Below are 27,059 nucleotides of genomic sequence, written 5' to 3' on the forward strand. Positions count from 1 at the left end.
GTATCTAAAAGCAAAGAAAAACACCTACATTTATTGCTATTACATTATAGACAGAAAAGAGGGTATATGCGCATTGTCTAATGGACATCCTGGTTTTTCTTTATTTGTTTAACTTTTTAAATATTTGTATTTGCTGTTACATGGAAAAGCAGAGGGAGATAGCTTATGATCCGAATTTCCAATCTTGTAATACTCCAGAGAGCTGGTTTCATTCACAGTGTGCTGCTGGTCTGCGTACGTTAGTCTCTCCTGTATGGATTTCCAAATAAATCCTCTAGATTGTAAACTCGTGAGCCGGACTCTCTGCACCTAATGTATTGGTTTCTTTAAGTCTGTCGATTTTAGTCTTGTCATACCCCTTGACGTATGTATTGTAAGAAGCGCTGCGTAAATTGCTGGCACTATATAAATAAAAGATCAGAATTATAATAAGTGTGACACGCACTTTTGTTACAGGCATACCTGGGAACTCTCCTTGTTTAACCCGGTGTTTCCTGGTGAACCCCTGCTTATCGCACCCACTCACCACCCATGTTCCATCTACTTGCAACTCGCCATTACCCTCATCCATGTTCACATGTCCTTGTACAGAGGCACTCTAAACAAGTCCCACCCCCACATGCAGCTAAACCCCTCCCAAGTGAAGCCACTCCCCCAGAAGTGGGAGAGCTCCACGTAGCCTACCCTGCAAAGTTGACAGGTACAACTACCTTGTGTCTGCAGCATCAAACTGTGTCTCTGCCCAGGCGGGAACTATCTATGACAAAGCAGCTACCAGGGTAAAAGGAGAGGAGAGCAGTTAGAAGGGTACGAAGAGACCAGACAAAACCACTTTGACAGCAGTGGGTGTACATAATTTAATTAAAAGCTTTTTTGTTGAGATGTTTTTTGCAGCCTCTATGTCTAGTTTAACTCTAAACAGCCCACTGTTTCTCCACTGCTGCTCCAGTGGGCCTCTTTTAATTCCCGGGTTGGGGGGGCACTCCCACCCCTCCTTGGACACCCATGTGGCGAGAAAAATGTGTTCACAAACAGAACTCAGTGTTAATATGTAACTTTTACCTACACTAAGTGTAATACGATACAATTCCCAATCTTCACTGGAGTATTCCTGCAGCCTACAGCTGTTCCATGTTTGCCAACATAGACATCACAAGGGGATGCAGAAGGAGCATGTTTACAAACGACATGTGAGCCCCAAAATAAATGAGTGGTTGAGAAACATAGATTTGCATGACAGATGACAACCAGTTGTCTGTACATTCCTTGAATTTTTTTATTTTATTTTTTTTTACTTCTAGATTGCTAGCTCCTTTTAGCAGGTCCCCTTTATGTTCAAATTGTTATGTGAGGCACTACTTATTATGTCCTGTGTACTCTGTAGAGTTCTAAGGAAAATGATGGCATTATATATATATATATATATATATATATATATATATGTGTGATCATTAGAAAAGTATATATGGTTACATAAAACTGGACCGGGGAAAAAGCCAGTTCACAATAAAACGACTTGCCTCCGTACAATTAGAGGTATCTTGTAAAGGTTTCTTCAACATTACTCTTTTAGATTTCTGGTATTTTTATACATGCTTTGTGACTGGCTAAAGAAAACTAAGCGTTGTTCGGCTCGTCATAGTTAGAAGACGCAAATTAGCTGTAATGTTATATCTATCTTTGATTAAAATTTTCTTCATTGGGACCTAACTTTCCCAGCTCTCTCCTTGAATGCTCAGCTATATTTGCTATAAATAATGGGATTTAGTGTTATCACCCGTCTAACATCAGTGTATATCATTTTATGTAGTAGTACAATTTTATGCCACTCTGATATGTTTTATCATCTATAGAGCTTACAACATGTTAGTCAATTTACAATGAAAGAAATAATTTGCTTGTGAATTCTGCGGTTCGTTTTATGTAGTATTGCAGAGCAGCAGACGGCCTGAGCCATGGCACAGGAGTACAGACAGAAAATGACTTTGAACTGCGTAGTCTGTTATTTACAACAATTTCCTTTCATTTCATTGACTTTCCACGAATGACTCACGGAAGATTGTCTAATGCAGCATCTCTGTCTCTGCCTGCTCCTAGCACCAGGATCCGCGCGCTCTCCTACAGCCGTGGGGAGTTCATTTTCTGCAGTTATCATGCCATGTACAGGGCCTTACTGAACACGTTATGAGAATTTACATGTATAAGAGGTTAACCCTTAGACTATTGGTTATGAATTCAAGATATAGGGGGCAGAGATGGAGAACATAAAGTGCCGTGAAAAAGTATTTGCTCTTAAACGATTTCACATTTAAGTGTTTCAGATCATCCAAGTAATTTTAATATAAGACAAAGATACTGTGAGTAACCACAAAATGCAGCTTTTAAATGATCATTTCATTTATTAAAGGTAAAGAGTTAATCAAAACCTATAACACCCGTGTGAAAAAGTAATTGCTCCCCTAAACCTAATAACTGGTTATACCCCCCTTGGCGGCAACAACTGCAATCAAACGTTTGCAATAACCGCCAGTGAGTCTTTTACATCGCTGTAGAGGAGTGTTGTTCTGCGCTTCTTGGCAGAATTGTTTTAATTCAGCTACATTGGAGGGTTTTCGCACATGAACTACTTGTTTATGGTCATGCCACAGCATCTCAACTGGATTCAAGTCAGAACTTTGACTAGGCCTCCAAAACCTTCATTTTGCGTCTTTTGAGCCATTCAGAGGTGGACTTTCACGTGTGCTTCGGATCATCGTCTCGCTGCATAACCCTACTGCGCTTGAGCTTTAGGCCACAAACTGATGGTCGGACGTTCTCCTTCTAGTAGACAATAGAATTCATGGCTCCATCATTTATGACATCACACGGCCACCATGTACTGTTGGTATGATGTTCTTATTGTGGAATGCTGTGTTACCTTTACACTAGATGTAATGGGACCCAGGTCTTCCAAAATGTTTCACTTTTGACTCACTAGTCCACAGAATCCTATCCCCAAAGGCTTGGGTGTCATCAATAAATGTTTTTTGTATAATTGATATTTTTACAGCTATAGCCAGTAACCTATAACATTTAAAAGAACATCATTTATATCCGACACAGTTTCTGTACATCCTATCGGTTTAAATGAAAGAAGAAAATACATATACCCGTGTGAGATTGAGACCCTTTTATATTTACACAGGGAATGATTCTAGCTTGTTGTCATGTGACACAAAGTGAGGGCACTGATAGGCAAAAGGGCTATGTTACCATAGCAACACAAACAGCTTCCTAATTTTTTCCCTTACCTATTTAAATCTGCTGATGGGGCAATAAAAGGGAAGATGTGCTTACATCGCTTTCCTTAAAACGCTTGAGCACTTCCAAGGTGCAGCAGCGCCTCTGTTGAGGTAAAACTAATCCTGGATAATTATGGGTCTACTTGCATTGTTAAAAAAAAAAAACGTTTATGAGGGTAGAAAATTCAAAATAACAGCTGTGAAAAAAGCAATATTTTGAAACTGTGATGATTATGTGAAACCTAATCACAGGTCTCTTTACCAGTATACAAGCAGAACCACAAAGAACGTCTTAAGTGCAGGTTTCAGCATGTCCTACAACATAGTTTCCATAGCGATGCGGAGTCAGCATATGCAAATTACTTCCTGGCGTGTACAACTTTTAGCTTTGTTTTCCGGTGACAGTCCTAAACTTTACATCTTCAGCCCTGACAACCCTGAAGATTGATGTGCAGTTATAATCTATGATTCAATATCCAAATACCCAAATTTACCTGGTCCCTAAAATTTTAAATATGGTCCCAAGCATTCAGATAGGCGGAATGTTATGATGAATTAAATGTTTATTTTATTTTTATTAAACCATCACTAATTACAGTCAAGGCAAAGTTAGAAAAAAGCATGGGTGCGCGTGAATAATGATTTGCTCGATATAGCCTGTTAGCAAAAATTTATTCAGTTTTTATTGATATTAAGAAAATGTTCTCTTGTGGCTTTTCTGTTTTCCATGTGTTTTGAAAAAAACATTAACCCTTTACCTACTTAAAAAAAAAAAAGAAAGTATGTACTAAATGCGTTATGGATCACGGAGGCCCTTTAATCTTTAGTAGAGCGCGTTGCCATGCAGACAGTATGGGAAAAATGGTGAACCACTATGTACTCCTCTGACATCATCGGATGACACATGAATATTTATCAGTATTTCATTTGATAAATGGAGAGAGTGTGAGAAGTGGTCCCAAAGACATTCAATATTGTCATCAGTGTTCCCCCTACGATGTACAGTCTGGGAACTGCTAAAAAGAATGCTCTTGTGGAAAGAAAAAAAACATTGCGGAAGGTGGCTTTGAGTGCCTTTTGTTCCAATGCGATATGCAGATTTGGTTTTTACTACAAGCTTTGATAGAAACGCTCCTATAAAGATGTCACTTTTTCCAGATGCTGGTAGACGAAATCCCAGGAGAGCATAAGAAAAAAGACCAGCTGGTATTTAATAAGCAGATGTTCTGATCTGACGGCAGGACCACCGCATATTTTTGCAGCAACCTGCTAGAAGTAAATTACCATAGAATGCATTGTAGAAGAAGCGTCTTTTTAAAACGAGCATTATGTCCGTCTAATGCACACTTATATCGTTCAGGCTATCAAGATGCAAAGCTATGAGCCAAGCTCAACGCTACTATACATCATTTTCATTTAAAGACTACCAAATGATTGAATGAAGTGGATCCTTAAACATTTATATCGCTTTTAAATGGAACAGACATTTTACCTTAAAAAGAAGACACTTAGATTGATTAGTAATTTATTATCTTTATATATAATTATATTTTTTTTCTGCAGAGCTGTTCAGTGAAGTTATAGATATAGTGACGTACAACAGAGACACACGGTGTGGTGGGTCCTGTTCTCAATCTAAGATACATTTCACATTATTATAAAAATGAAAAAAACTTTGATTATTAAAAGGCTACATAGAGTAGATTATGCCTAAGATTGAGTTTTAACATTATGAAAGCCAGGTAGACAGTAGCTAACAGTCCAGATGTTGTTAGAATAACAAGAACATGGTTCCATGTAAGAATAGGGGAAATTTGTTATACGTCAGCTCTAAGCATCTAATACCGACCTTGCATGACTACGGGATCAGCCTGTGCTACTTTTTAACTCATTCTAATAAATCCTGTTTCTTACAAAGTAATGCGTAAAGCAACTGTCGCATCTTATTAACATCACAGCTTTTGTCTCACAATCTGCTTCTTCATTGTCCACAAAATTCACTATGTAGTCTTCTGCCATTGTGTAAAATATTTGCCATTCGGTTTTTCTTTGCTGTTTTTTTCTTCCTAAGATTGTTTCGGCTGCGATCAAGGCAGTTTTGGAATAACTGGAGCAAATTGTGAAAAGATACCCATAATTATTACTTAGCTATCAAGACATCCACTATAATTTACTACGAGCTACGTTCAGTTCTATGATTGAAATATGATTATTTAGGAATCATTAGTGTTATCAAATTCGTCTTTAATATAATGTCCTATTGCAGAATCTTTTGGATTGAAAGATTTTGAAATCATCAACTCTTTCTCTGCTGTAGAAGTAGATAGATATTCTCTTCAAATGCATTGCAAGTTTTCATAAAATATGGAAATTTCAACATGTAAATGTGAGAAAAAAACCCTGTTTCAACTAGTCTAAGACTTATGTTATTACTACTCCTTTAATTAAAATCAAATGAAAATGCCTACATTTTTTATGAACGACACTCTTTCCAAACCTTTAAAAGCTTTCTGTAACATATTCAAAAGGGTTAATTTTGTTTTTGTAAATTCAAACTGTTTAACATTTATTGAACAAATCTCATTGAAAGGGTTAAACATCTCAATGTGCCATTTAACATGGTTAAACCCTATATGACATATTAAATATTTAAACACATTTGTGGCATTAAAATACAAATTACATGTTGTATGCACAAGTAACAGATTTACAAAAAATAAGTTCAATGATTCTTAAGAAAGACTTTTTATTTGTATGAACTATATTTAGTTAGAGTTTAGTTTATTGTAATAATGTATTTTGTGATTAATTCCAAAATAATAAAACCAAAATGTGTTTTTTTTGTACTGGCCTCTTAGTATATAGATCTGCAAACACCTGTTTTATTTACAATAGGAGCGATTAAGACTTTTTATACAATAAGAAAAAAAGGTTATTTAATGGTGTAACAACATAGTGGATTGATGGTGATATGTGATATTGTATTAGACCAATGATTTCCTTGTGTACTGATATTTGATTTCATGAGTGCTAATTTAACATATATTTCTATCTATCTATCTATCTATCTATCTATCTATCTATCTATCTATCTATCTATCTATCTATCTATCTGTCTGTCTGTCTTTCTGTCTCTCTGTCTGTCTATCTACCTATTATTGTACTCCACCGCAATTCTCACAGAAACTATTTTTTCTTGTCACTTTATCAATTTATAATTTATAGGCCCTGGCGGTTTATATAGCTCTGTATATATCACATTGTTTCTTCAGGCACTAGAATATACCTGTAAAATTTCAGCTGGTTTGCCCGGGTACCATGCTTCTGACTCTTCAAACAGACTGGGGACAAAAGAAAAGACCAATTCTGGGGCCAACACCATTGCAACCAACCGACAGTTTCTCTAGACTCTTTTAGAATTCGTCTTCATGCAATATATTTTATGTTATAGGTATCCACAAAATATCTCATTCTCAATTTTGCTCGCTTACACCTATAGCCGCCATGACATAGTAAAGGTGATTTTTAAACATATCGTTAACACAATAAGTGCAATGCCTAAAATAGAAGCATAGAATTCTGCCCATATGTGCCCATTTCTCCTGCTATAAAACCAAAAACCTTATTCAGTCCTTGGTCTCAGGATAGCCATATACCTGTCCTTGGCACATTTCCATTCACTCACTGCATAAACCCCTTTTGCTGCACCCGTGAAGAATGTCTTTGAAATATTTATGCATGGAATTCTACATTTTATGGCATAAGTGTGTGTGTCTTTACACTTATAGATCTAGTATGGAGTTTTGACACATTCCAGGAAGTTTTGATGTTTGCCAAACCGTTTATACATTGATGCATTCATCGTTGGCTAGCGTTTTCCTGTTTTTGTGTCTACAAAGTATTTTTTCCCAATTATGCATCACTATTACTTTTCCATCACTATTTTTGTTTAAAGCTTCTCAATGGTTGTAGGGTTTATGTAGGCAAATGTCTTTCTCCCTTGACGCTATTTTTCTTGGTTATAATTTTAGTAATATAGATTATTCAGCGGAAATAAATCAATAAAATAAAAGTGGCAGCAGAACCTCGAAGAGGAAAAACGATTGACTGAAAGAAAGACTGTCTTTTCAATGTTTCTGATTTGATTCAGAATTTAATTTCCCTTTTAGTCGTTTCATTAATCAGAAGTAAGTTTTGCAATTCACCATTTTACATTTTTTAAATTAATTTAACATTACTACTTTGAAACTGATATCGTATCGTATACTGGACAGACAGTATGCAAATACAGAATATCGTTCACTCAAACAAAATAATGATCAGAATGTATATATTATAAAGAATTTATTTATATTAGAACAAAATAATTATTACAACTAAATTAAAAGCATTTAGCTCAATGAGAAAACCTTCCACAACAAAGGGAGATTTTTCCCCTTCAGATTCTTTAGTCCAAAATAGGCCAGTTTTTCAATTTGTGTGAGCTGAGGAGCTGACATCATCTCTTAGATCAGCGACAATTCCAATATGGCCAAAATAAATGATTAATTTAAAACAAATATGTAAAAGAAAAGGTGAGATGTGCCATGTTAAAGAATAATTTTTTTTACCGCAACAATTGTGTAGATTTCCCTAATTGCAGGCCTTCCTACCGGTGAAATGCTCCGATCTAAGCATCACACTAGATGTTACCTCTTCTTTACTCCGAAGTGGACGAGGTTTAGTGGATCACTCTCTGTTTCACCCCCAATTAATAACTTTTCTTTTGGCCTGTTTTTTAACACAATTATATAAATAAGCACTGACATTTTTGGGTGAATAAAATAGCAAAAAAATTATTATAAAAATAATTGGCTCATATGTGTAATCGGTTGTTACAATGTCCTTTTAGGTGTTTACCATTTTCCTATCCCCAATATGAATAAACTCGCCTACAGACCATAGGCACAAATAAATCTAGATCGTCCCCAAACACCTCCAAACAAGCTTTTACCATGTGACTTGAAATATTTTATCCTTAGATACTACTATTTTTTTACGTTCCAAAGTCGTTCTATAATTACTATGTGCAATGAAGATGCTCAGGATTTAAATGTTAAATACAGTTGAACAACCATGGAAATACTTCTTTCAAGTTGATTCTTGGATAAATCTTTATAAATGACTGTACGCAAATTTAAATTTCTACTAGTTTTAATACACATAAAAAAACCTAAATGAAGATTGCGGTAACATTTTTTTTGGTTCATTAAGTTATCATCCAAATATCAATTTTGAAGGATTTCTTTTCACCTGATGAAGAAATTTGGCCTTAATATTAAATGTTAACGCATAGAAACATATTTCTATATAACTCAGTTTTCATGAAAATATGCAAATATAATGAATAACAGATTAGATAAATTAGTACTGTCGTTTATTGTGACAGCAACAATAAGTTCAGCGGTACTGCATGAACAATAAAATGCTACAAGACTGGAGAAAAAGCGCACAATTTACATTTCGTGAAGACAATTAGCCAAATGCATTGATGAGAATTACAATGTTTACTAGCATATATATATATATATATATATATATATATATATATTAAAAAATGTCTGCTGCTGTACTAAGTAGAAATGATTTCATATAGCACTTACTGACGACCTTTTAGTTCCCCAAAAATGTACTGTAAAGGATGCCTCCTGAAAAACTATATACTGTATGTATACAGAGGTTATAACAACTATAATATTATTATTATTATTATTATTATAATTATTATTTGAACTGTATGTTATATAATACATGAAAAGATGCATGTTTATCCAATTCTACTAAAGACACATTTTTTTGAATGTTTCCTGAATATTCTTTTATCAGGTCTTTAACGTTGTTAACACGTATGTTTAACACATCATGGAATTAGGGAATAAAGTATCAAGTATATGTTTAATACAAATTTGCATAATTTTCATATGCGTTTTCCGAATCACATTCCTTTTTAAATCCAGATTATAAAATAGCATTTAAGCAATGCAGCATTTATTTCGAAAAAAATACACATTATTAAAGGAAAATGGCAGATAATCTTCATCTAACAAAACCTGAACCGGAGTAAGAGAGGAGCTATACATTTTAACAAAATTATGGTACCACTAGTTTTTCATATACTTCTTAAATGTATTTTTCCATTGTTTTTTCGGCTTTTTGTTAGCTTTTCATGCATATTTCATTTTAATTTCTACATCAGTATCTACAATACTTCATCATTGTGGTAAAATAGTCATATATGACAATATTATCCTAAAACCCTATGCGCATTAATATGAAATTACTATAATATATTTTATTTCATATAAATTTCAAGCAACAATACCCCTAGAAACAAAATTTGGGCTTCTTGCTAAATTATATTTCATTTTTATTGACAATATACATTTCAAAGAAACATCACATACATCAGATAGCATTAAGGAGAATAGGGACATGTTCTCCCATTTACGCTATGCCATGATGAGAGTCTTTCCGTATATCATAGGCACTTGCAGCTGAATGCTGCACTTCAAAGAATAATTGGGTCTATTCTCCATAGGCTGGGTGAATATAAGTTGGCAGTCGAGGCGAGTTTGCTGTAGCAATAATTCCAATTCAGATATTCAATACTGGCAACTCAAATTCGATTAAAATTGCATCCTCCATCCACTTGCAAATAGACATATACATCGCCATGCAACCAGAAAACATTTTATAATTGCTGTAAGAAGAGTCAGATCTGATGTGTTGCTATAGTTTTGTTATAGTATTTTATGGATGGATGGCCACTTTCCACAGGCTAAAAGATGAGAGCCCCATCATTGGCGGAAATTGTGGGAAATGACAAAAGGGGGCAGGAGGGCTATTGCTTTGTGGATTGCTGTGCTTTAGGGATTTTGGCCCACTACAGGCAGCTGTTGTCTGTTTTTTACTTGCAATTCCAGACATAGCCACAAGGGTATCTACAGTAACAAAGACTTTGGACATCATTTAGACCCTGACTGGATCCTTATGTGCTTATTTTATGGGCATTTCACATTTAGTATATCCATTATGCATACTAGGAATGCGCCTATAGACATACGTTTCCGCCTCTCGTGGGCCTCACCAGTGTGGTGACATTGGTGTCCCTCTACGCAGACTGAGAAAACAGGTCCACATTTACACTTGTGGCAAATCCCAAGAGATTTCCAAAATAAAACATGCATACACGGAAGGGTGAGACTGTCGCATCCGTGCCGCTGGGAACAGATTGACTGGCAGTATGTGTAGGCTCTATGCTCCCACCAAGTCAAAAATGATGAGCCCACCATGCACACAGTGTAGGGGAGGAGGAACTATTCTTTACCATGATTGGTTAATGAGGGTTCCTGTGAATCCTTTTTTTTTTTGCATACATTTTTATTGTTTTTTTAGCCAACAGTGAGACACAAATATGAATGTCGCAAACACTAGCATCACCTTGCAAGCAACACAAATATGAATGAATATACAGGGTGATTTGCAAGTTGTAGTGTTATAGGCTTATGTTAATATATATATATATATATATATATATAGATTATTTCTTCATGATTGATGCAATATATATTTATTAAGATTAAGTGTACTCACACTTAATACAATGCCAACAGAATGCCTTTGCCTTTTAAATTGTCAAGGGACTTCATATTTGCTACAAAGAATACATTGATGATTTTAAATGTTATTAAAACAGGCTGTTTCAATATATGATTCTAACATCCTTGGGGTTTCCTTAGCCCTGTATTCTTGCCCAAACAGAGCCAACATCCATACCCAATAAATACACACAGCACTGGGGTAAATGCATTGGTCACAGCTTTATTAACACTGTATGACCCAGAATAATGCTTCCAAACATTAACCTGCCAGCTTTGAGAGCTAAACTGCAGGCAGATACTGCCATTGAATGACAGAATGATGATGTATTATTATTATTATCCTTTATTTATTAAATGCCACCATATTACACAGCACTGTACAATTTAAATGAGGTGGTGAACACATATACAGTATAAAAAATATACATTTACACATACAGAGACAACCCAATACTGCGGAAACTCCAACAATAACCAAAAAATGAAATTAAAGCACTGTAAAATAAGAAAAAGCTTCAAACCAATACTCAGGGTAATCTCCCTTAAATTACCCAAAATAAAGAACAAATAGAAAAGGGAAATAAGAGTAGGTGAGTTATAAATAATTATTAGAAATATTTAAACCACCACAGTGATCAAATAATGTGATATTATACTTATATTCGTATATATATATATATATCTCCACGGTTGCTCATCCAAGTCAATTGATGATAGTATACATGAAAAAGAAACAAAATGATCCAAACATAGCACAACTATGTAACTGAGTTGAATAGACAGAGAAAATAAATGAATACAAAAAGGGCTAATGTATTATCAAGATGCCAAATACAAATTTAATAAAAATGTTGCCAAGTGAGTGGAATATTCAAATCTTCTTTGTAAATAATCACGGGGAAAACGGGCATCTAAGCCATATCCTCTTCGAGCCGCGCTGACCAACATGGGACCACTTGCTGTTTGTGTTTACCAGTTGTGATTACCAAAGAACAAAAAAACCTGACCTCCTACCAGGTAAGACTGAGACGGATGAGGAAGAGGAAAGGGACAAAATTGGGTTCTGAACCACATTACAAATCCCCTCTATAGGGAAGAGGGACAGACAAGAAGGGATGGGACAGACAGGAGTCATGTCAAGTTTGAAATTAGCTTAAGAGTGTATCCAGACGGCATGTATGTAAGTTAGAGGCCCCTTTTCTTCCCTTTCTGGCCCTGGAGATTTTTTTATGGTCTGTCTCGTAGAGGTGATTATTTAACCTTTTAACATTGTGTTGCTCAATCCCTCAACTTAAAGAGTTAAACAAAAAAAGGCAATTCATAAAATAGTCTGTGATGTTTGATGCCCATAAAGTGTCAAAAAATAGACATGGGACCTAATACTCGGCATTCCGTTGTAATCCTTTCAGGATCTGTCTGGAGAAAATTGACAAGAAATGACGGAATATCAGGCTGTTTCCGAATACGTGGAAAAACGACTTATATTTAACATATTTAACCAGTTTTATGTCAGGTCAAAGAGATTTACGGCTTCTTTTCAAGTCAAGTTTATGTGCATTTGTTGCATACTAAGGGCCGAACTGGGGCTCTTGAAGGGCAGCGGGCACTAAATGATATAAATGTGGCTGCCGGCTGGATACTCGATCCACGCGGTATGCTCATACTTTTGTGCAGCGTGCGGCCAAACATATCCAGACCAGAGCCACATATTAAAGCTGCAGCAAAGGTAAGTGACCTGCTCCATCTAGTACTGGCCCACCGGGCATTTGCCCATTTTGCCGGATGGCCACTCCAGGCCCGAAAATCATAAACAAAATCTTTTTTTAAAAAACTGTTTAAACAGTGCTTCAAAATGGTTTGTTTCTTCATGTGAATTTAATAAAGATTGGGAATTCTCATACAATGAAGATTATTAATGGAAACTCTTTCTACAAGCCAAGATAAAACCTCAGCTCACAGCTATTCCTTATACTATAAATATGTTATTAATACTTACTCAATGCTTCATGTATTCTCAATGCCACCCACTACTGCAAAATTAACCATATATATATATCTTCCATTAAAAGCCATTGTTTAGTATATACATATATTAAATATTGAGTTTCCTCAATGGATACCGAGCTTTTAACTCTTTGGCTGCAAAAAAAGATGAGCACAACTTCTGGACACTATATTATTATTATTATTTATGATTTATATATAGCGCCATCAAATTCTGTAGCGCTGTATCGGTTTTCCAATGGTTAAACAATACTTGCCTCAACTACTCCTTTATTAAACTAAATGAGCCGTGACTCTTCCTGCATGGAGCGTTTAAAAGATCAATCAGGATCACTCCTAGACCAGATAGCACCCGAGGCAAGAATACTCTTCGCTCCCACTGCATTTGATTCCATTTATAAACACATTTTCTGCTTTATGTCTGTTGTTTTTTCCAAACATAATTGCGACTTTGACGGCTGTAGAACACTGTGATATATTCTTACGGTCCAAACATTTTGAGGTCTTAGAAAGAAAGGACGTAAAGGGAAAAATGGGGATAAGGAATGTGGATCCCACTAGGCCGATCTTTCCATAGTCAAATGTCCCAGGGGCTCCAACGATATTTACTATTTCTTATAGCAAAGAGCTGTATGTATTTGAGAAATGATATCCTACATTTGTAATTCTTACTTTCTACACCCTCTCTCAACTAGTGGCACATGCCTAGGGGCTCAGGGGCATTCTGGTGCTCTAATTGATAATTTACCAATGTGCCACCATCGGCCAGCTAGCAGTAGCAGCACTATGAGTCGCTAGGTTGAGAGGTAAGGGTACTTTTATGTGTGCACATGTATGTATGTGTGTATAAAGGCATGTGTGTGCCAACATGCACTCTGGCAAGCCTAGTGGCCCCAAAGGATCTAAATCGGGCACCACCCTGTCTAGCACTTATTGTGTTTAATTAGCAGAGCATCTGTACTGCTGGTTTATTTGCTGAAATCAATAGCAAACAGAGGACCAATTGGCAGTACATAAACATGACTACAAGGGTGGCGGATTAACGAACCCGTTTTCCAGCAGAAGTGGTAGGTGTTAATACCGTGAGGGAAGTCATATGGTAGGCATGTGGCTATCTTGAATCTAGGACAAGACTAAGTCTTTAATTAGGTGGTGAAGTGTTATTATTTCAGTGTAGTGTTCTCGGCCTGTAGATTTGCATGGTTCCATGGCAATGTGCAATTAATTAAAACTTCAACACATAAAAATATTTGCACTTATCTGCTATGAAATACTGAACTGTAATGTTCTTCCATCTTTAATTTATATGTATGCACAGTCCATGCACAGTCCAACCCTCCTGATAAAAAAGAAGAGGAAAAAATCAGTAAAATCTGTTCCCGTGCATCGCACCAATGCTATGTTTAGTACCAATTTTCTCTTATGTGTTGTCTTTTACCAGTGGGACCTCTCATGGTTTGCCCTTGACTTTCAGGCTCTTTACACCAATCATAATGTGACGAGGTTAATGGGTAATTTCTTAGGGCCACACAGTCTGGAAGTCACTTGTATTCCAGGTCAAAATTTTCTTATACCTGATCATCCCAATCAGAGCTTTTCTCACAGCTGAAATCCCTGCTTTAACACAGGTGACATTTCATAACAGACTTTACATCCTTTCTAGTAAAGGGCTTTATAGGTACAATTGTTAAACCCATTTGGTTGCCACTATTAGTAAGTAACTAGAATGGGATCTTAGCAGTGGATTATTAATAAATGAATCCTTAACGAGTCTCAAGGCAACTCATTATGAAAGAGTCCCCAGGTGTACCGATGGCCAAATACAAGGGGGTTGTGTTAGTGGAATTCTACTCTCTTAGCATCTTCTAAACTCTGTTATTTGGTAATACATTTTACCAATGAAGCTTTTCAAATCCCAAACGAATGCTGCTCAAAACTGCAGCACATGCATAGACAATGTAGCCAATTAATTCAACATTTTAGTGTTTCTTTTAGTCTCCCTAAATGTCTATTAAATTTGATCTCCAAATAGAGTATCCACATTTTCATTATTACTTGGTCTGAATACCCATCATATTGCTAGATTCTTTATTTGTAAAGGTGGCGTGTGTCGGACTAAAGCTCAGTTTATGCACAGTACATAGGCACTTATATATCATATATGGATGTATGGAGATCTATGCCAAACTGTCCAATGAGACCTTTAAAATGATATCAAAGGCTAATCGTAACAAGTCAAGAACGTAATGTAGCGGAACGGCTTCCCTGCTTGCACTCACTGCTATGTAAATGATGAAACCCAGGAATCACTATAATGGTGGGTATCAAATTTTGCTTTAGCGGCAGAATCAGGTTTTTTTAAGAGGACAGAACTGAAACTGCACAGACCTGCAGCAATAAGCAACTTGTTTAAATTCATCAAACAGAAAATAGCTGGCAGGAAATGATAAAACAAATAAGGGTCACTTTAATTAATGAACATTTTAGACGCAATCTTGAGAACTACCATTGTCATTGCCGTAAAATCACATAGCATTCCAAATGCACCAGTTTGGTTTTGTTGACATCTTAACACACAGGCTCCAAAGCCTTTTCTGTTTCATGTTTTCCAGACATGTCTCCTATATATCTATATATCTATATCTATATCTCTCTCTCTCTATATATATATATAGATATATAGATATAGATATGCATGGTAATTTAGAGCAGGTACCTATATAGAAATGTATGTTAGGATAAGGGTTATGTAGAATTATCATGATATTGTACATGTGACTTTAACACGCATTTTAAATCCAAATTTCTGTGTTTTAGCACATTTTTGAAGTTAGTAATCAACTTAGGTGTAGTTGCATTGGGAGCAAATGAAAGTAAGTCAAGGCAAAATTTTAAAGATGTCAGGTTACCTCTTCCAAACCTTTGTATTCTGTGTTCTAAGATCCTACAATCTAAGATCCAAATGGGACAATCACTTCCCCTTTTGGCAGAGAAAGGCTTATTTTAAATATACCATTATACAAGAAATAAACTGTTCAAGGCGAATAAGGCAAATAATATCATGGATTATCATGCATTAAAGACATTTGGCTTTCCTTTTTTCTTTGATTTATTTTCATATGGGGGGGTCAATCCCCTTTATTGTCTTAAGAATGTTTACATTGGAACTTATGTGGCAGACAAGCCAGGATCATTGCAACCTACATAAAATAAAAGCTGATGGGTCACCAACTATGTTTTCAATTAGATAGATAACAGCTGTGGAATATGTAATTTATCTTTATGGAAAAAAAGGAGAAAATACTTATAGCTATCCTCTGTACTAAAACAGAATCTCCTGTTTTAGTGACATAAGGTTGTTATGATGGGAATTTTTACACTATCCCACCAATGCAACACCAGAAACGTATGGCCATTTCTCCTTGGGGTCTGGAAGCCCTTAGCACAAATCCAGTGGAGAATTGATTAAAATGATTGAAGGCATTAAGGAAGGCTTTATTTATTCAAAATTATAAAATAGTGCTGAGGAACATAAAAGAATGGTACTGTCGGATGGGGTGAGGCGGCACATGCAGCTTAACCCTTACATAGCTATAAAAGGAACAATCCTGAAAATGGACAAATAAATGTAAACGTGGTTTCTAAGGGCCAAAGAGCCGCTTCTTATTTTCATCCTTTATCCTAAGTCTAAAAATAATTAGGAAAAGATCCATACAGCACACATACAGGTAAAAAGAGTTTTCTTAAATTAATCGCTCCGTTATTTATAACCAGAATAAGAAATGAATGAATGGCCCAGCAGAGATATATAAAAGATTGCAAATAATAATCAAAGCGATATTGTAATTTTTTTTTCACTTGGACTGCAAAGCCAGTAATATTATTTGTTAGTCCTATTTTAACCTTCCTATATTTTCTTTGATTTTGTGTCTGCAATTACCAGATGCTAATACTTATTATTTATTTTCAGTATGTAGCTATTATTTTATAGGCCAGTGGAAGCTGTGTCTGTACATGTTCAAAAAACACACTTGACCCAAAGGAATGAGTCCAACAACCTTGGAGAACTTGGGAATTCACCAAAGGATTATCTTATCATAGTTCTTTATTTACCGTTTGTGATCATATATAGAACTATATGCAAAACAAATCTCCTACTGGTGGCCCAAACTCGTAAAAAAAGATATCTTTCTTCTTTTTTTTAGAGAAGTTTTGGTGTTTTATGAAAACCACAGTAACACAAAAGCTCGCTGTGCTAATCTTGAACGGGAAGCGGAAAATATTAATTAAGGCAAAACTGGAAATAAAATCTGATGAAAATGCAACTTTAGCAAAAAGACATTTCAATGTGTACCGTAGCGAAGGAATGTACTATACATAGGTGCGTTTGCAAGGTTGGTCAAAGCAGAAATGGATGGTAAATACGTTGGGTGCATTTTGTTGTGTGTTATGTCATTTTGCACAAGAGCTTATGGTCAAGTTTTGGGATTTCATAAGGAAATTCCATAATCCTAAATATTGCAGAATGTGATGTTACTTACCGATCAGTGATTTGTTAATACATAACCCCTATGGGTTACCATTGCTGGAACAGGATTTCTCCTGCAGCACCTTGTCTCTTTTCGGCATTATGCAACATCTCTTCCCAAGGCTGTGTGACCAGACAATGGTAATTTAACCTTGTCATTGTCATTATATTTGGCAGCCCGGCGCTCCTCTGGCACTGAACTGCTGAAATGCATTCTTGCAAAGGGAAAATCAGCACACAGCGTCTTGGTCCCTAAAGGTTTTTTCTCGGAGGAAACCTCTTTTGTGTAACGTGTGATGAGATGCAGTCTCTTCTGACAACGGCGCAGATGAGAAAATCCCAGCGGTAAATCCCAAGCAGGAAATTGCTGCGAATTAGAGCCAGCTATGAAATAGAAGCTCCCAATCCTGACACTGCTAGTGTCAGAGCACCTTCATTTTGTGATAATGTTAGTGTTAAAATTACCTATCAAAATAATTAGACTGTCACAGCCAAAGTACATTAGCTATACACATGTACGGGGAATATTTTTCTTTTAGTTGCCAGCAGGCAATGATCTAATTTTCTATCAACAATATATCTACATATCTATCTATCTATCTATCTATCTATCTATCTATCTATCTATCTATCTATCTATCTATCTATCTATCTATCTATCTATCTATCTATCTATCTATCCATCTATCTATCTATCCATCCATCCATCCATCTATCTATCTATCTATCTATCTATCTATCTATCTATCTATCTATGTATCTATCTATCTATCTATCTATCTATCTATCTATCTATCTATCTATCTATCTATCTATCTATCTATCTATCTATCTATACAGATGACAGACATTCTCTAAATGTGAGGATTGCTCATTATTAGTCTCAGCTTTATACAGTTGCGGTAGCATGTATCATTATTTCATATACACCTGTTGGGACTATTTCTTTTCTACCTCTTAAATCATTCTTTACACCAAGGTTTTTTTAACATGAAATATTTAAACAAATGCATCACGCATGATAGATTTTGATGTTGCTCTGCGCCATACATGTTCCCTAGGCATCCCTAGCTGAAATCTGACAGCTGGTCTTCCTACTTTTACAGATAAAACCAACTCTTAATACATTTTAAATGGAACCTTCAAGTTTTGGACTAGTGGTCTGTAACGCTGGTCATTAACGTTATTTTTTGGGTTTGATCTTTAATTAGTACAGGCTTATCTATCAGAAAATCTGAGTGATGGATTAAACTGTCTGAGCTAATGTATTGAGGTCCCCAAATCCATAATTGTTGGGGTCCATGAGAAACTGGGCCCCTAAGACTTAAAAACGGAATTTCCGCCCAAATGTTTTCACATTAACAACTAGTTTTCAATAATATTGTTCCAGGTGCGCTCAGCGATCTCTTTGGATGCAATAAGAATGTGGATGTACCATCTCTTCACAACCCATCTTATGCTCTTGGTCTCACTAGTATTGACCACTAGCTATCCTGAGCATGACATTAGGCTAAGGTGACCAAGATCGTATGTGCTTGCCATCTGACATCACTGATCATCATTTATCCTACCCGAGCTTCTGAGAAGTGATGTCATTTCCAGGCGCTCAGTGTCAGTGAGGGCGAATGTTTGACGCACGTCACTGAACCCAATCAAATACTGGGCCCTGGCAATTGTCCCGTGTGCTCCGCCATTAATCCGGTCCTGGTTAGAATGTTCTGGTCCTCTTCCAGTTAGCAAACCAGTTTTGCATCCAGTAACAAAGAAGGTAGACAGTTTTAGATGTCCTTTAACAGTCCATTGTGTCTTTATTGCATCATAACTTAGATTAGAGTTATCAATTATACCAATCCATACCTGAATGTTTCAAAATAGAAATCTGTCTAAATTTGTCAGAATATATATTTGAAATCAGACTACTATAAATAGATTATATTTATCATCACTACAGATTGGCAGAACCAAGAATACATCCCTAGTATTAAAGGGAACACTTTCATGGTTTACCACAAAATTCTTGGCACACCGCAATAAAGGATTGTGTCCTGCAACAATAATGTTCTCAGTGTAGCATTTGTTTTATAAAGGGTTCAACTACACACATATGTTATTTATTGCAGAATTTAACAAATCTGTTATTCTGAACTAAAGGAAAATCCATCAATAGATACCTACAAATAAAAAATGGTGTACACAATTACTGTTCTGTTAATAATACATTAAGTGATAAATATATATAGAAGTGAGTAAGATAATGACATTGGCAAAATACAAACCCAATTATTATACTGTTTCAAATAACCTTAATAATACATTAGGGTCAGGATTTAACCCTGTACAAGACTGAAGGATCCTATGGACAAACATGGTGTGTGATATCATCAAAGTCTTCGAGTCACCATGTTAGTCACCTGCATTCAAGCAGGAAAATTAACCATAACATACTGAAAGCAAAAGCACCAATAGGGAGTCTTAGATTTGATCACAGCAATGTAGAATAGGAAGAAGTCAGTTGCAGGCTGTGTGACCCTGAGAATCTGTCCCTTCACCCTGAGATTTGGGCAAAACCCCTGAGATTCGGGGTCAAACCCCAAGGGTTCCAAGATATGATTTGGATTTTTTTGTACAAAATAGACACCTTGCATTTCTTTGCTTCATACTTGAGGACCAATACAGTTGAAGTAAAATAGGCCCTGGCGCAGCTGATAAACATGCCTGGGAACCTTGTGGCTCTGGCTACCTGGAGCTCCCCTCGTGGGCAAGAGGTCCCACTGGTGTCAGTGGGGAGTGGGATGTGTCACAACGCTGCTACAGCGACCCAAAGTTTTCCAGTGGTGACCCGGAAAAGCAGCATTTCCCCAGGGGTCTCAAGGTGAAACCCAGATATTTGTCCCTTAAAATGTTATGTCAGGTACTAAATGTATATATTATATATATAGTATATATATTTATACATATAGTAATATATATATATACATAATAATATATATTATTATATAATATTATATTATATAACATGTATATAAAGTATAAATATATATATATATATATATATATATATATATATATATATAGTATATATTTATCCATATAATAAAAAAATGTATATATCCATATTATAATATTGTATCCATATTATATCATATCACATGTATATAAAGTAGGGTGTCCTGATGAAAGTCAAATAAAGACTGAAACGTTGACCTGCAAAAGAGGAATTTGTATTTATTGGAAAAAGACCTATATATATATTGTTTTGTCATATAATATAGGATGAATTTTTTTTTTTTTTTAGACATTTTCTGGAGTTGGGCATTGCATTATTGAGTTGTGCTGTCATTTTTATTTATTCCCAGATATAAGAATGAAAAGAAGAGATTAAAATGAATTTTGTAATTCATATTAACAATTTTGAATGCAATCATTCTTTGTCTCTATGCACATTTTTGTCTATATGCACAAGACTAAACTTGTATTCCATGTGGCCCTGGGAACAAAGACAACAATGGCCCATAAGACTGTTTAAGAGAATGCTTTATAGGAGGGGCAAACGTTGGGCATAAGTGGTTAATATTCAGGGAGTGGGGTGTGTTCTGTATCAGCAGACTTTTGGCAGGAGCTATTGTATGTTCCTCCTTGTTTATGTTCCACGAAGCTCTTAAACACAAAGGGCTGTGGACCATGACTGTCTGTTCGGCCCTGTGTATGCAGAAGCCTCCATAGCACATTATGAAGCATATGAAGGAGAGTAACCTGGAATGACTGTACATAAGAGAGGTTACCGTGGGGGGCAAAACTGTGTGCAATCAATTACAAGAGAACTCTCTCCATATTTTATTAAATATGTTAAATTAAGAATGATTGTATTATCATATTACATTCCGTTTTAAAAGAGCTCTAGTTTTAGATAATACAAAAAATTTTTTCCGCTCCATTAGGTATATGTGTTCTATCGCTATTATCATATCTCAATCTGCTATACAAACACACTGACTCTTTATTATTCTCCCTTGTGATTGAATAGAATTGCTTGGTGTTAATCACCCAGTTGGATGATAATGAAAGTCTTCATTGGTATTACCATTAAGAGTTAGCTTGGCGTGGTGTCTGCCTGTTTTCAACTAGATATCTGTTTTGCTCTTCTACAAAAAGCAGCAGATATGATTCCATTCACCTTTCCACCAACATAGTTTGTTTATTACATTCTATTTAGAGTTAGCTTTCAGATTCGGTAATGCTTTACAATGGGGAGAGTGAAAATTAACAGGAACGTTAAAATTGACAATATACTAAATGATACATAAGAAAAAGAGGACATTGCATTTGTGAGCTTACAATCTATTAATTATGGACCGGGAAGGCAAATAGATTTATAAGAAGTTCCTAGATATGTACAGTATATTGTAGGGTATAGAGATTTTATATTACTTCTTCGCCACTTTAACAATATTTATAGTATACATCAGTCTTTCAGAGCCGTGACTTGTGACTGCTACTGATGACTCTTTTCTCAGTGGTATAATATGAACGTGGTCACCAAAATCCTGCTTGTAAAACCATTAGTGAAAAAGAAAGTTGTCAATGGGGTCTGAACTGAAAGTTCCTAGTTTGAAAAAACGTTAGACTGTTGATCGCAAGCTATTACTCAGAAGTACGTCACATGTGGTAGGCATGAACAATCATATTTTTCCCATCAACTCAGAACGTTTTCATGGCCTCTGTCTGTCATACTAATAGTTATTTTTATACATTTGCTTTCTATGATATAAGGCTCTTTTTCTTCATAACTTCAGCAAGTAATTGATTCTCTTTCTGGTGCTTTTGTCTGGCGGTTTGTATTCTAGAAGGTCAGATAAAGAGGAACAGACATGTCTATTGTAACCTTCCTACTACAACTGTTCATTTAAAGCAGGGGTCCCCAACCACTGGGCGGCGGACCTGTACCGGTCCGTGGCCAATAAGCAACCGGGCCGCACGACAGTTCTGGGCGCCGGGCGGATGTTTTTCTTTTTTTCATTTAGCCCTGCTGCGGGCAAACAGCAGGGTGAAGATCCAGATCGCCCGCAGCGCTGCAGGGGACCTGGTTCCTCCTCTCCGGCAGTCATGGACGTCTGTGCGATGCAAACAACCCCGCTGCTGGCACTTCCGCAGGGAATTCTATGAAGGAGCGCTGGTGTTACACGACCTTCCGGTGCTCCACCATAGAAGACCCGGCAGCAGTGGAGGTTGTCTGAGCGCATCCCACAGACTTCCCCCGGCTGCCAGAGATGAGGATCCTCCTGCAGGGGGCCTGTATCCTCCTCTGTGGCAGCCGGGTAAGGACCTACATACGGACAGAATTACATTACATTACATCCCCATCAGACCTGGTTCCACTCGCTTTCGGTTTCCTTTCTCATCCCTTTGTGGCTGGCCACTTTTCCTCATGTCCTAGCTTTCCACTAACTGACCCCAACCCTCCCTCACCCAAATGGAGGGGGAAACAAGATCTCAGGACTGAATACCAGAGTTCTCAGGCGCACATATTTCTTGGACAATTCCAAATATCTTCATCAAGTTTTTGTTTACAAAACCATTTGGAGTTTGTTTCATGATTTCCTCATCTGCTACTGAAGTCATTAGGAATTCCAATTCTATTATTTCTAACTTCGGTAATGTACATATTACTTCCTAATAATTTATTCTGGGGTGATGGTGGATATATATGAATAACAAATGTTTCCACATCAAGAATTTGACTGCAAAAATACAGCTGTCTAATATAATTACATGCAAATTCTCAGTGATGTGAAACTGAAAGCGTCCCCATGCTACTCTGCTAAAGGCTGCGTTTAAAGGTTAAAAATACAACATTTTTACATTTTACACCTCAAAAGAAGATTTTTTGGCAAACCTTCTTTTTGCTAACAGGATGCAGCAGAGAGTTTTGCTCCTCTTTCTTTTTAACCTGCGGTAACTGTGTTTGTCCATTGATGTAAATGAAAAATAACAGAATACAGCCTTTAACTATACCTTATTTACTGGACTAGCACTGAGTTCATTAAGAGAGGTCTTACGCTTCAAATCCCAAATCATAAGGCTTACGTAATTTCTGGCTAATATTTGACAGCGTTAGCTATGTCTGGAACCTGTTTTTCTAGATAGGTTTCCCGTTTTGGATTTATTTTATGAACACCTGGCTATTGATTTTGCTAACTTCAATTAAGTACAGTTCAATAATCGCATAACTAGTAGACGGTGGTTCATGCAGACAAAGCGCTGGATTATTTCATTATATTCTATGTTAAAAAATAAAGAAATCAAATTAAAGGAACCTGTAAAATGGGAAAAATTAGTTTTTCTGAATTGTCACAGTGGTATCTTGATTGTCCACTGTATCTTGTATTGTTTGACAAAGGACACTAATCAAGCTTAATATTATAATTTTTAAAAAAAATATAATAAAATAAATAAGTTAAACTAGTTTTCTAGGTGTCTTAGTGGGAAATTGCAAAAGACCCTGACAAAACAATTCTGCAGGAAAATAATGAGGATCTCGAGAATGTCCTCTGAGCTGAGCACCTGAGAAGTTTCCCCACTTAAACCAATTATATTCATACCTCCCACATACCCCTCGTGCCAAAATCATCTCCTGTAAGAGCTCAGATGTTTGACGGGTCCTAATAACTCATGTCACGTCACCTATAGATAAATGTCAAAAAATATGTTTGCAAATTAAATCTTCTAAATAGAACACATTCCACTTCTAAATGCCTTAGAATGCCCCGGCTACAGAACTGTTGATGGGTCACATGGCCACATATCACGGCTCTCTAGCCATGCCTCTGTTCATATTTGGCCATTCAAGATTTATTGAGCATTTCATATTCTATAAAATGTGGACTGTATATTGAAAAACGGTCACTTAGTTTTGGTCAAAAGTAAGTCGTATGAAATCTGCATGTTCCTATACTGATTCTTGAGTGTTGCTTTTGCAGAGTTGCATGCTGGGAAATGCAATTCCTAGAGCTTAAGCAGTACATTTAAATGCATAAAAGAAAGTGATGGTACATTTTCCGTGGAGATGGCTGATGTAACTATATCAGTAGACAATCTTCTTTCACAGATGATCTAAGCCACTCTTTATTAGGCCACATGTGCCTAAAGTACCCATTTTTTTTAAGGGGTGCCACCGGAGATAGAAGAGGAAGAATGAGACTCCATTATATTCCACCGTGTTCTAGTTTTTTTCTCATGACCCCCCAACTGCCCCTGCCCTACCTACTGATCATTTTCATTTTTTAGGCATGATGGGTAAGAGGGCGCCACTGTCCTTTTGTTAAATTAGTGGCTTTCCCCTCTAGTGAGTTCCCCTCTGGTCAACTTTTGCTTTTGTGTTGTCAACTTTACTTACCTCCTAGAGCTAGTGACAATTTTTACGCATTGCATTATCAGGAAAATCTATTTTCAGTAATTCATCATAATAACGGGCAAAATGATTCTCCATAAAACATCACAATTATGCTGGCCATCTAGAGTACAATAAATTTTATTTTAGTGCAATTTATGCATGCTATTTTGGCATAAAATGGGTTAAGTTATTCTGCTCTGCTGTATATGTACAATAGTTGCCGTGGCAACCTTTATATTCTGACAGACAATTCTGCCTGACATTTTTTTTTACTGCAACCTTCAAAAACTCACTCAGCACATTCAAAGTGAAACGAGACCACTGAAAATATATGCAAATAAATACGCGGCATATGACATTATCTGTCACCTTTAACTCTGATAGGTGAGGGGGAATATATTTCTGAGAAAACCTCCAAATCATATTCCATTCCATTTTTTATTTGTTTTCTAGCTCATCTTCTACTTAAGGAGTTTGAAAATCTGTATAGAAAAATATGTACTTATTAAATATGTTAGTTTTATTATTTTTAATCAAAAAATCTAAAATATTCATCTCTCATTTAAGAATGAAAAAATATATTTAGCTATCAAGGCTTGTTTTTGAATATTTTTTTCTGGCCATATTATTTTACACAAGTAAAATTTCTGAGCAAACAAAAATTGCAATTATCGTTTGTAGATGAATGTAATAGAAACCATTGAAATAAAATGTCAGTTTTTAAATGTTTTTTTTTATCATAAGAAACATCATATGTATAAATAGAATGTTTGAGCTGAATTAAATGGTGTAGCTATTCTCCCATATACAGCAATTAAAAAATGAGATACAAAATAATGAAATAAAATGTTTTTAAAAAGGTTTTGTTTCGATAGAAGGAGAAAATTTAGAACAAGAGGTAATCTAAAACTAAAGGGTCAGAGGCTTAAATGTAATCAAAGGAAGTTTGCCTTTACTGGGATTGTGGTAGAAGTGGAACTGCATCCCAACAAAAGTGGTAGGGGTTAATTGTTGGAGGGATTTAAACATGCATGGGAAAAATGGGCAGACTACATTGGCCCAAATGGTTCTTATCTGTCTATGTTTCTATACACTGCCAATGCTTTTACATATACATTCTCTTTTATTCGTTTAGGTCTCTAGCCTACTGGTGAGACCAGTTCACCATCACAGTAATGGGGTACAGCCAAGCGGTCCAACAGATTCTACAAGACGGAAACTCGCTCTGCTGAGCACAGGGGATTTCGGGTATTTAATATTCTTCAATAATGAACAGCACAGCCAAAACAAGCAAAAAGTACACGATGCATACATTTGTTAGCCGTTTTCCCCACCGTGATTAGATATCCTGAATATTTCAGATTGCAGGTTTCTATGAAATGAAAGCCATGCGATATTTATGCATTTAACGTGCATGTATACATATATAATAATGGGCTAAATTGTGTGATATAAATTCATCTTAAATATGAAATTACTTTCATATTCCAGTTGTACATTAGGCTTTGGGAATGTAATAATAATTTTATACTTCTTGTGTTATTATTTTGGTGTTAACAATATGAATATTAAAGTATTTAAAAAATATTTTTATGATAATATTCTTATGTATTCCTTTCCATCTAGTATAGACAATTTCTAATTTTATTTTTCAAAATACAATGAAATGAAAATCTGCTTCGCGGTTTGCTGAACATAAAAGACTAAGTGGTTAACATAGTATATAATATTCCAATAACATTTTCTAAATTAAATGACATTTAAGGGAGCGCTTGCTTCCAAGAAAACAAGCCTGTGGAAACGCTCCCTTAAATGTGGAAACAACAGAATGGGATAAGTAATAATCGTTTAGTTTGGACAATTTACTAGAATATATTGCTGCAGTGAATTCCATAGAATGATGCAATCTGTAAACTGAATCCCAAGGTTCATTTAAACTTCTGCACGGCAAACAAAATCTTTTTTCAGGCTCGTTCAAAATTCAGAGGCCTTTTTGGATTTGGAATGACATTTGAGGGGGGTCCCTGACACCTTCTGGACTCACTTTTTATTATGGAAATGTAAAAAACAAATGTTCCCCCATAATAAGGACGGTCTAAGAGGTGCTGCAGCATCCGCAGTAGTAATAGAGCACTGGGCCTGAGCAGGCAGACACTGGCAGAGAATAGGAACATGCAGCCCCGTGGAGCAGGACTGAATTTCCCCAATATTATATA

The sequence above is a fragment of the Spea bombifrons genome, chromosome 5 (assembly GCF_027358695.1).
Source record: "Spea bombifrons isolate aSpeBom1 chromosome 5, aSpeBom1.2.pri, whole genome shotgun sequence".
Taxonomy (NCBI): domain Eukaryota; kingdom Metazoa; phylum Chordata; class Amphibia; order Anura; family Pelobatidae; genus Spea; species Spea bombifrons.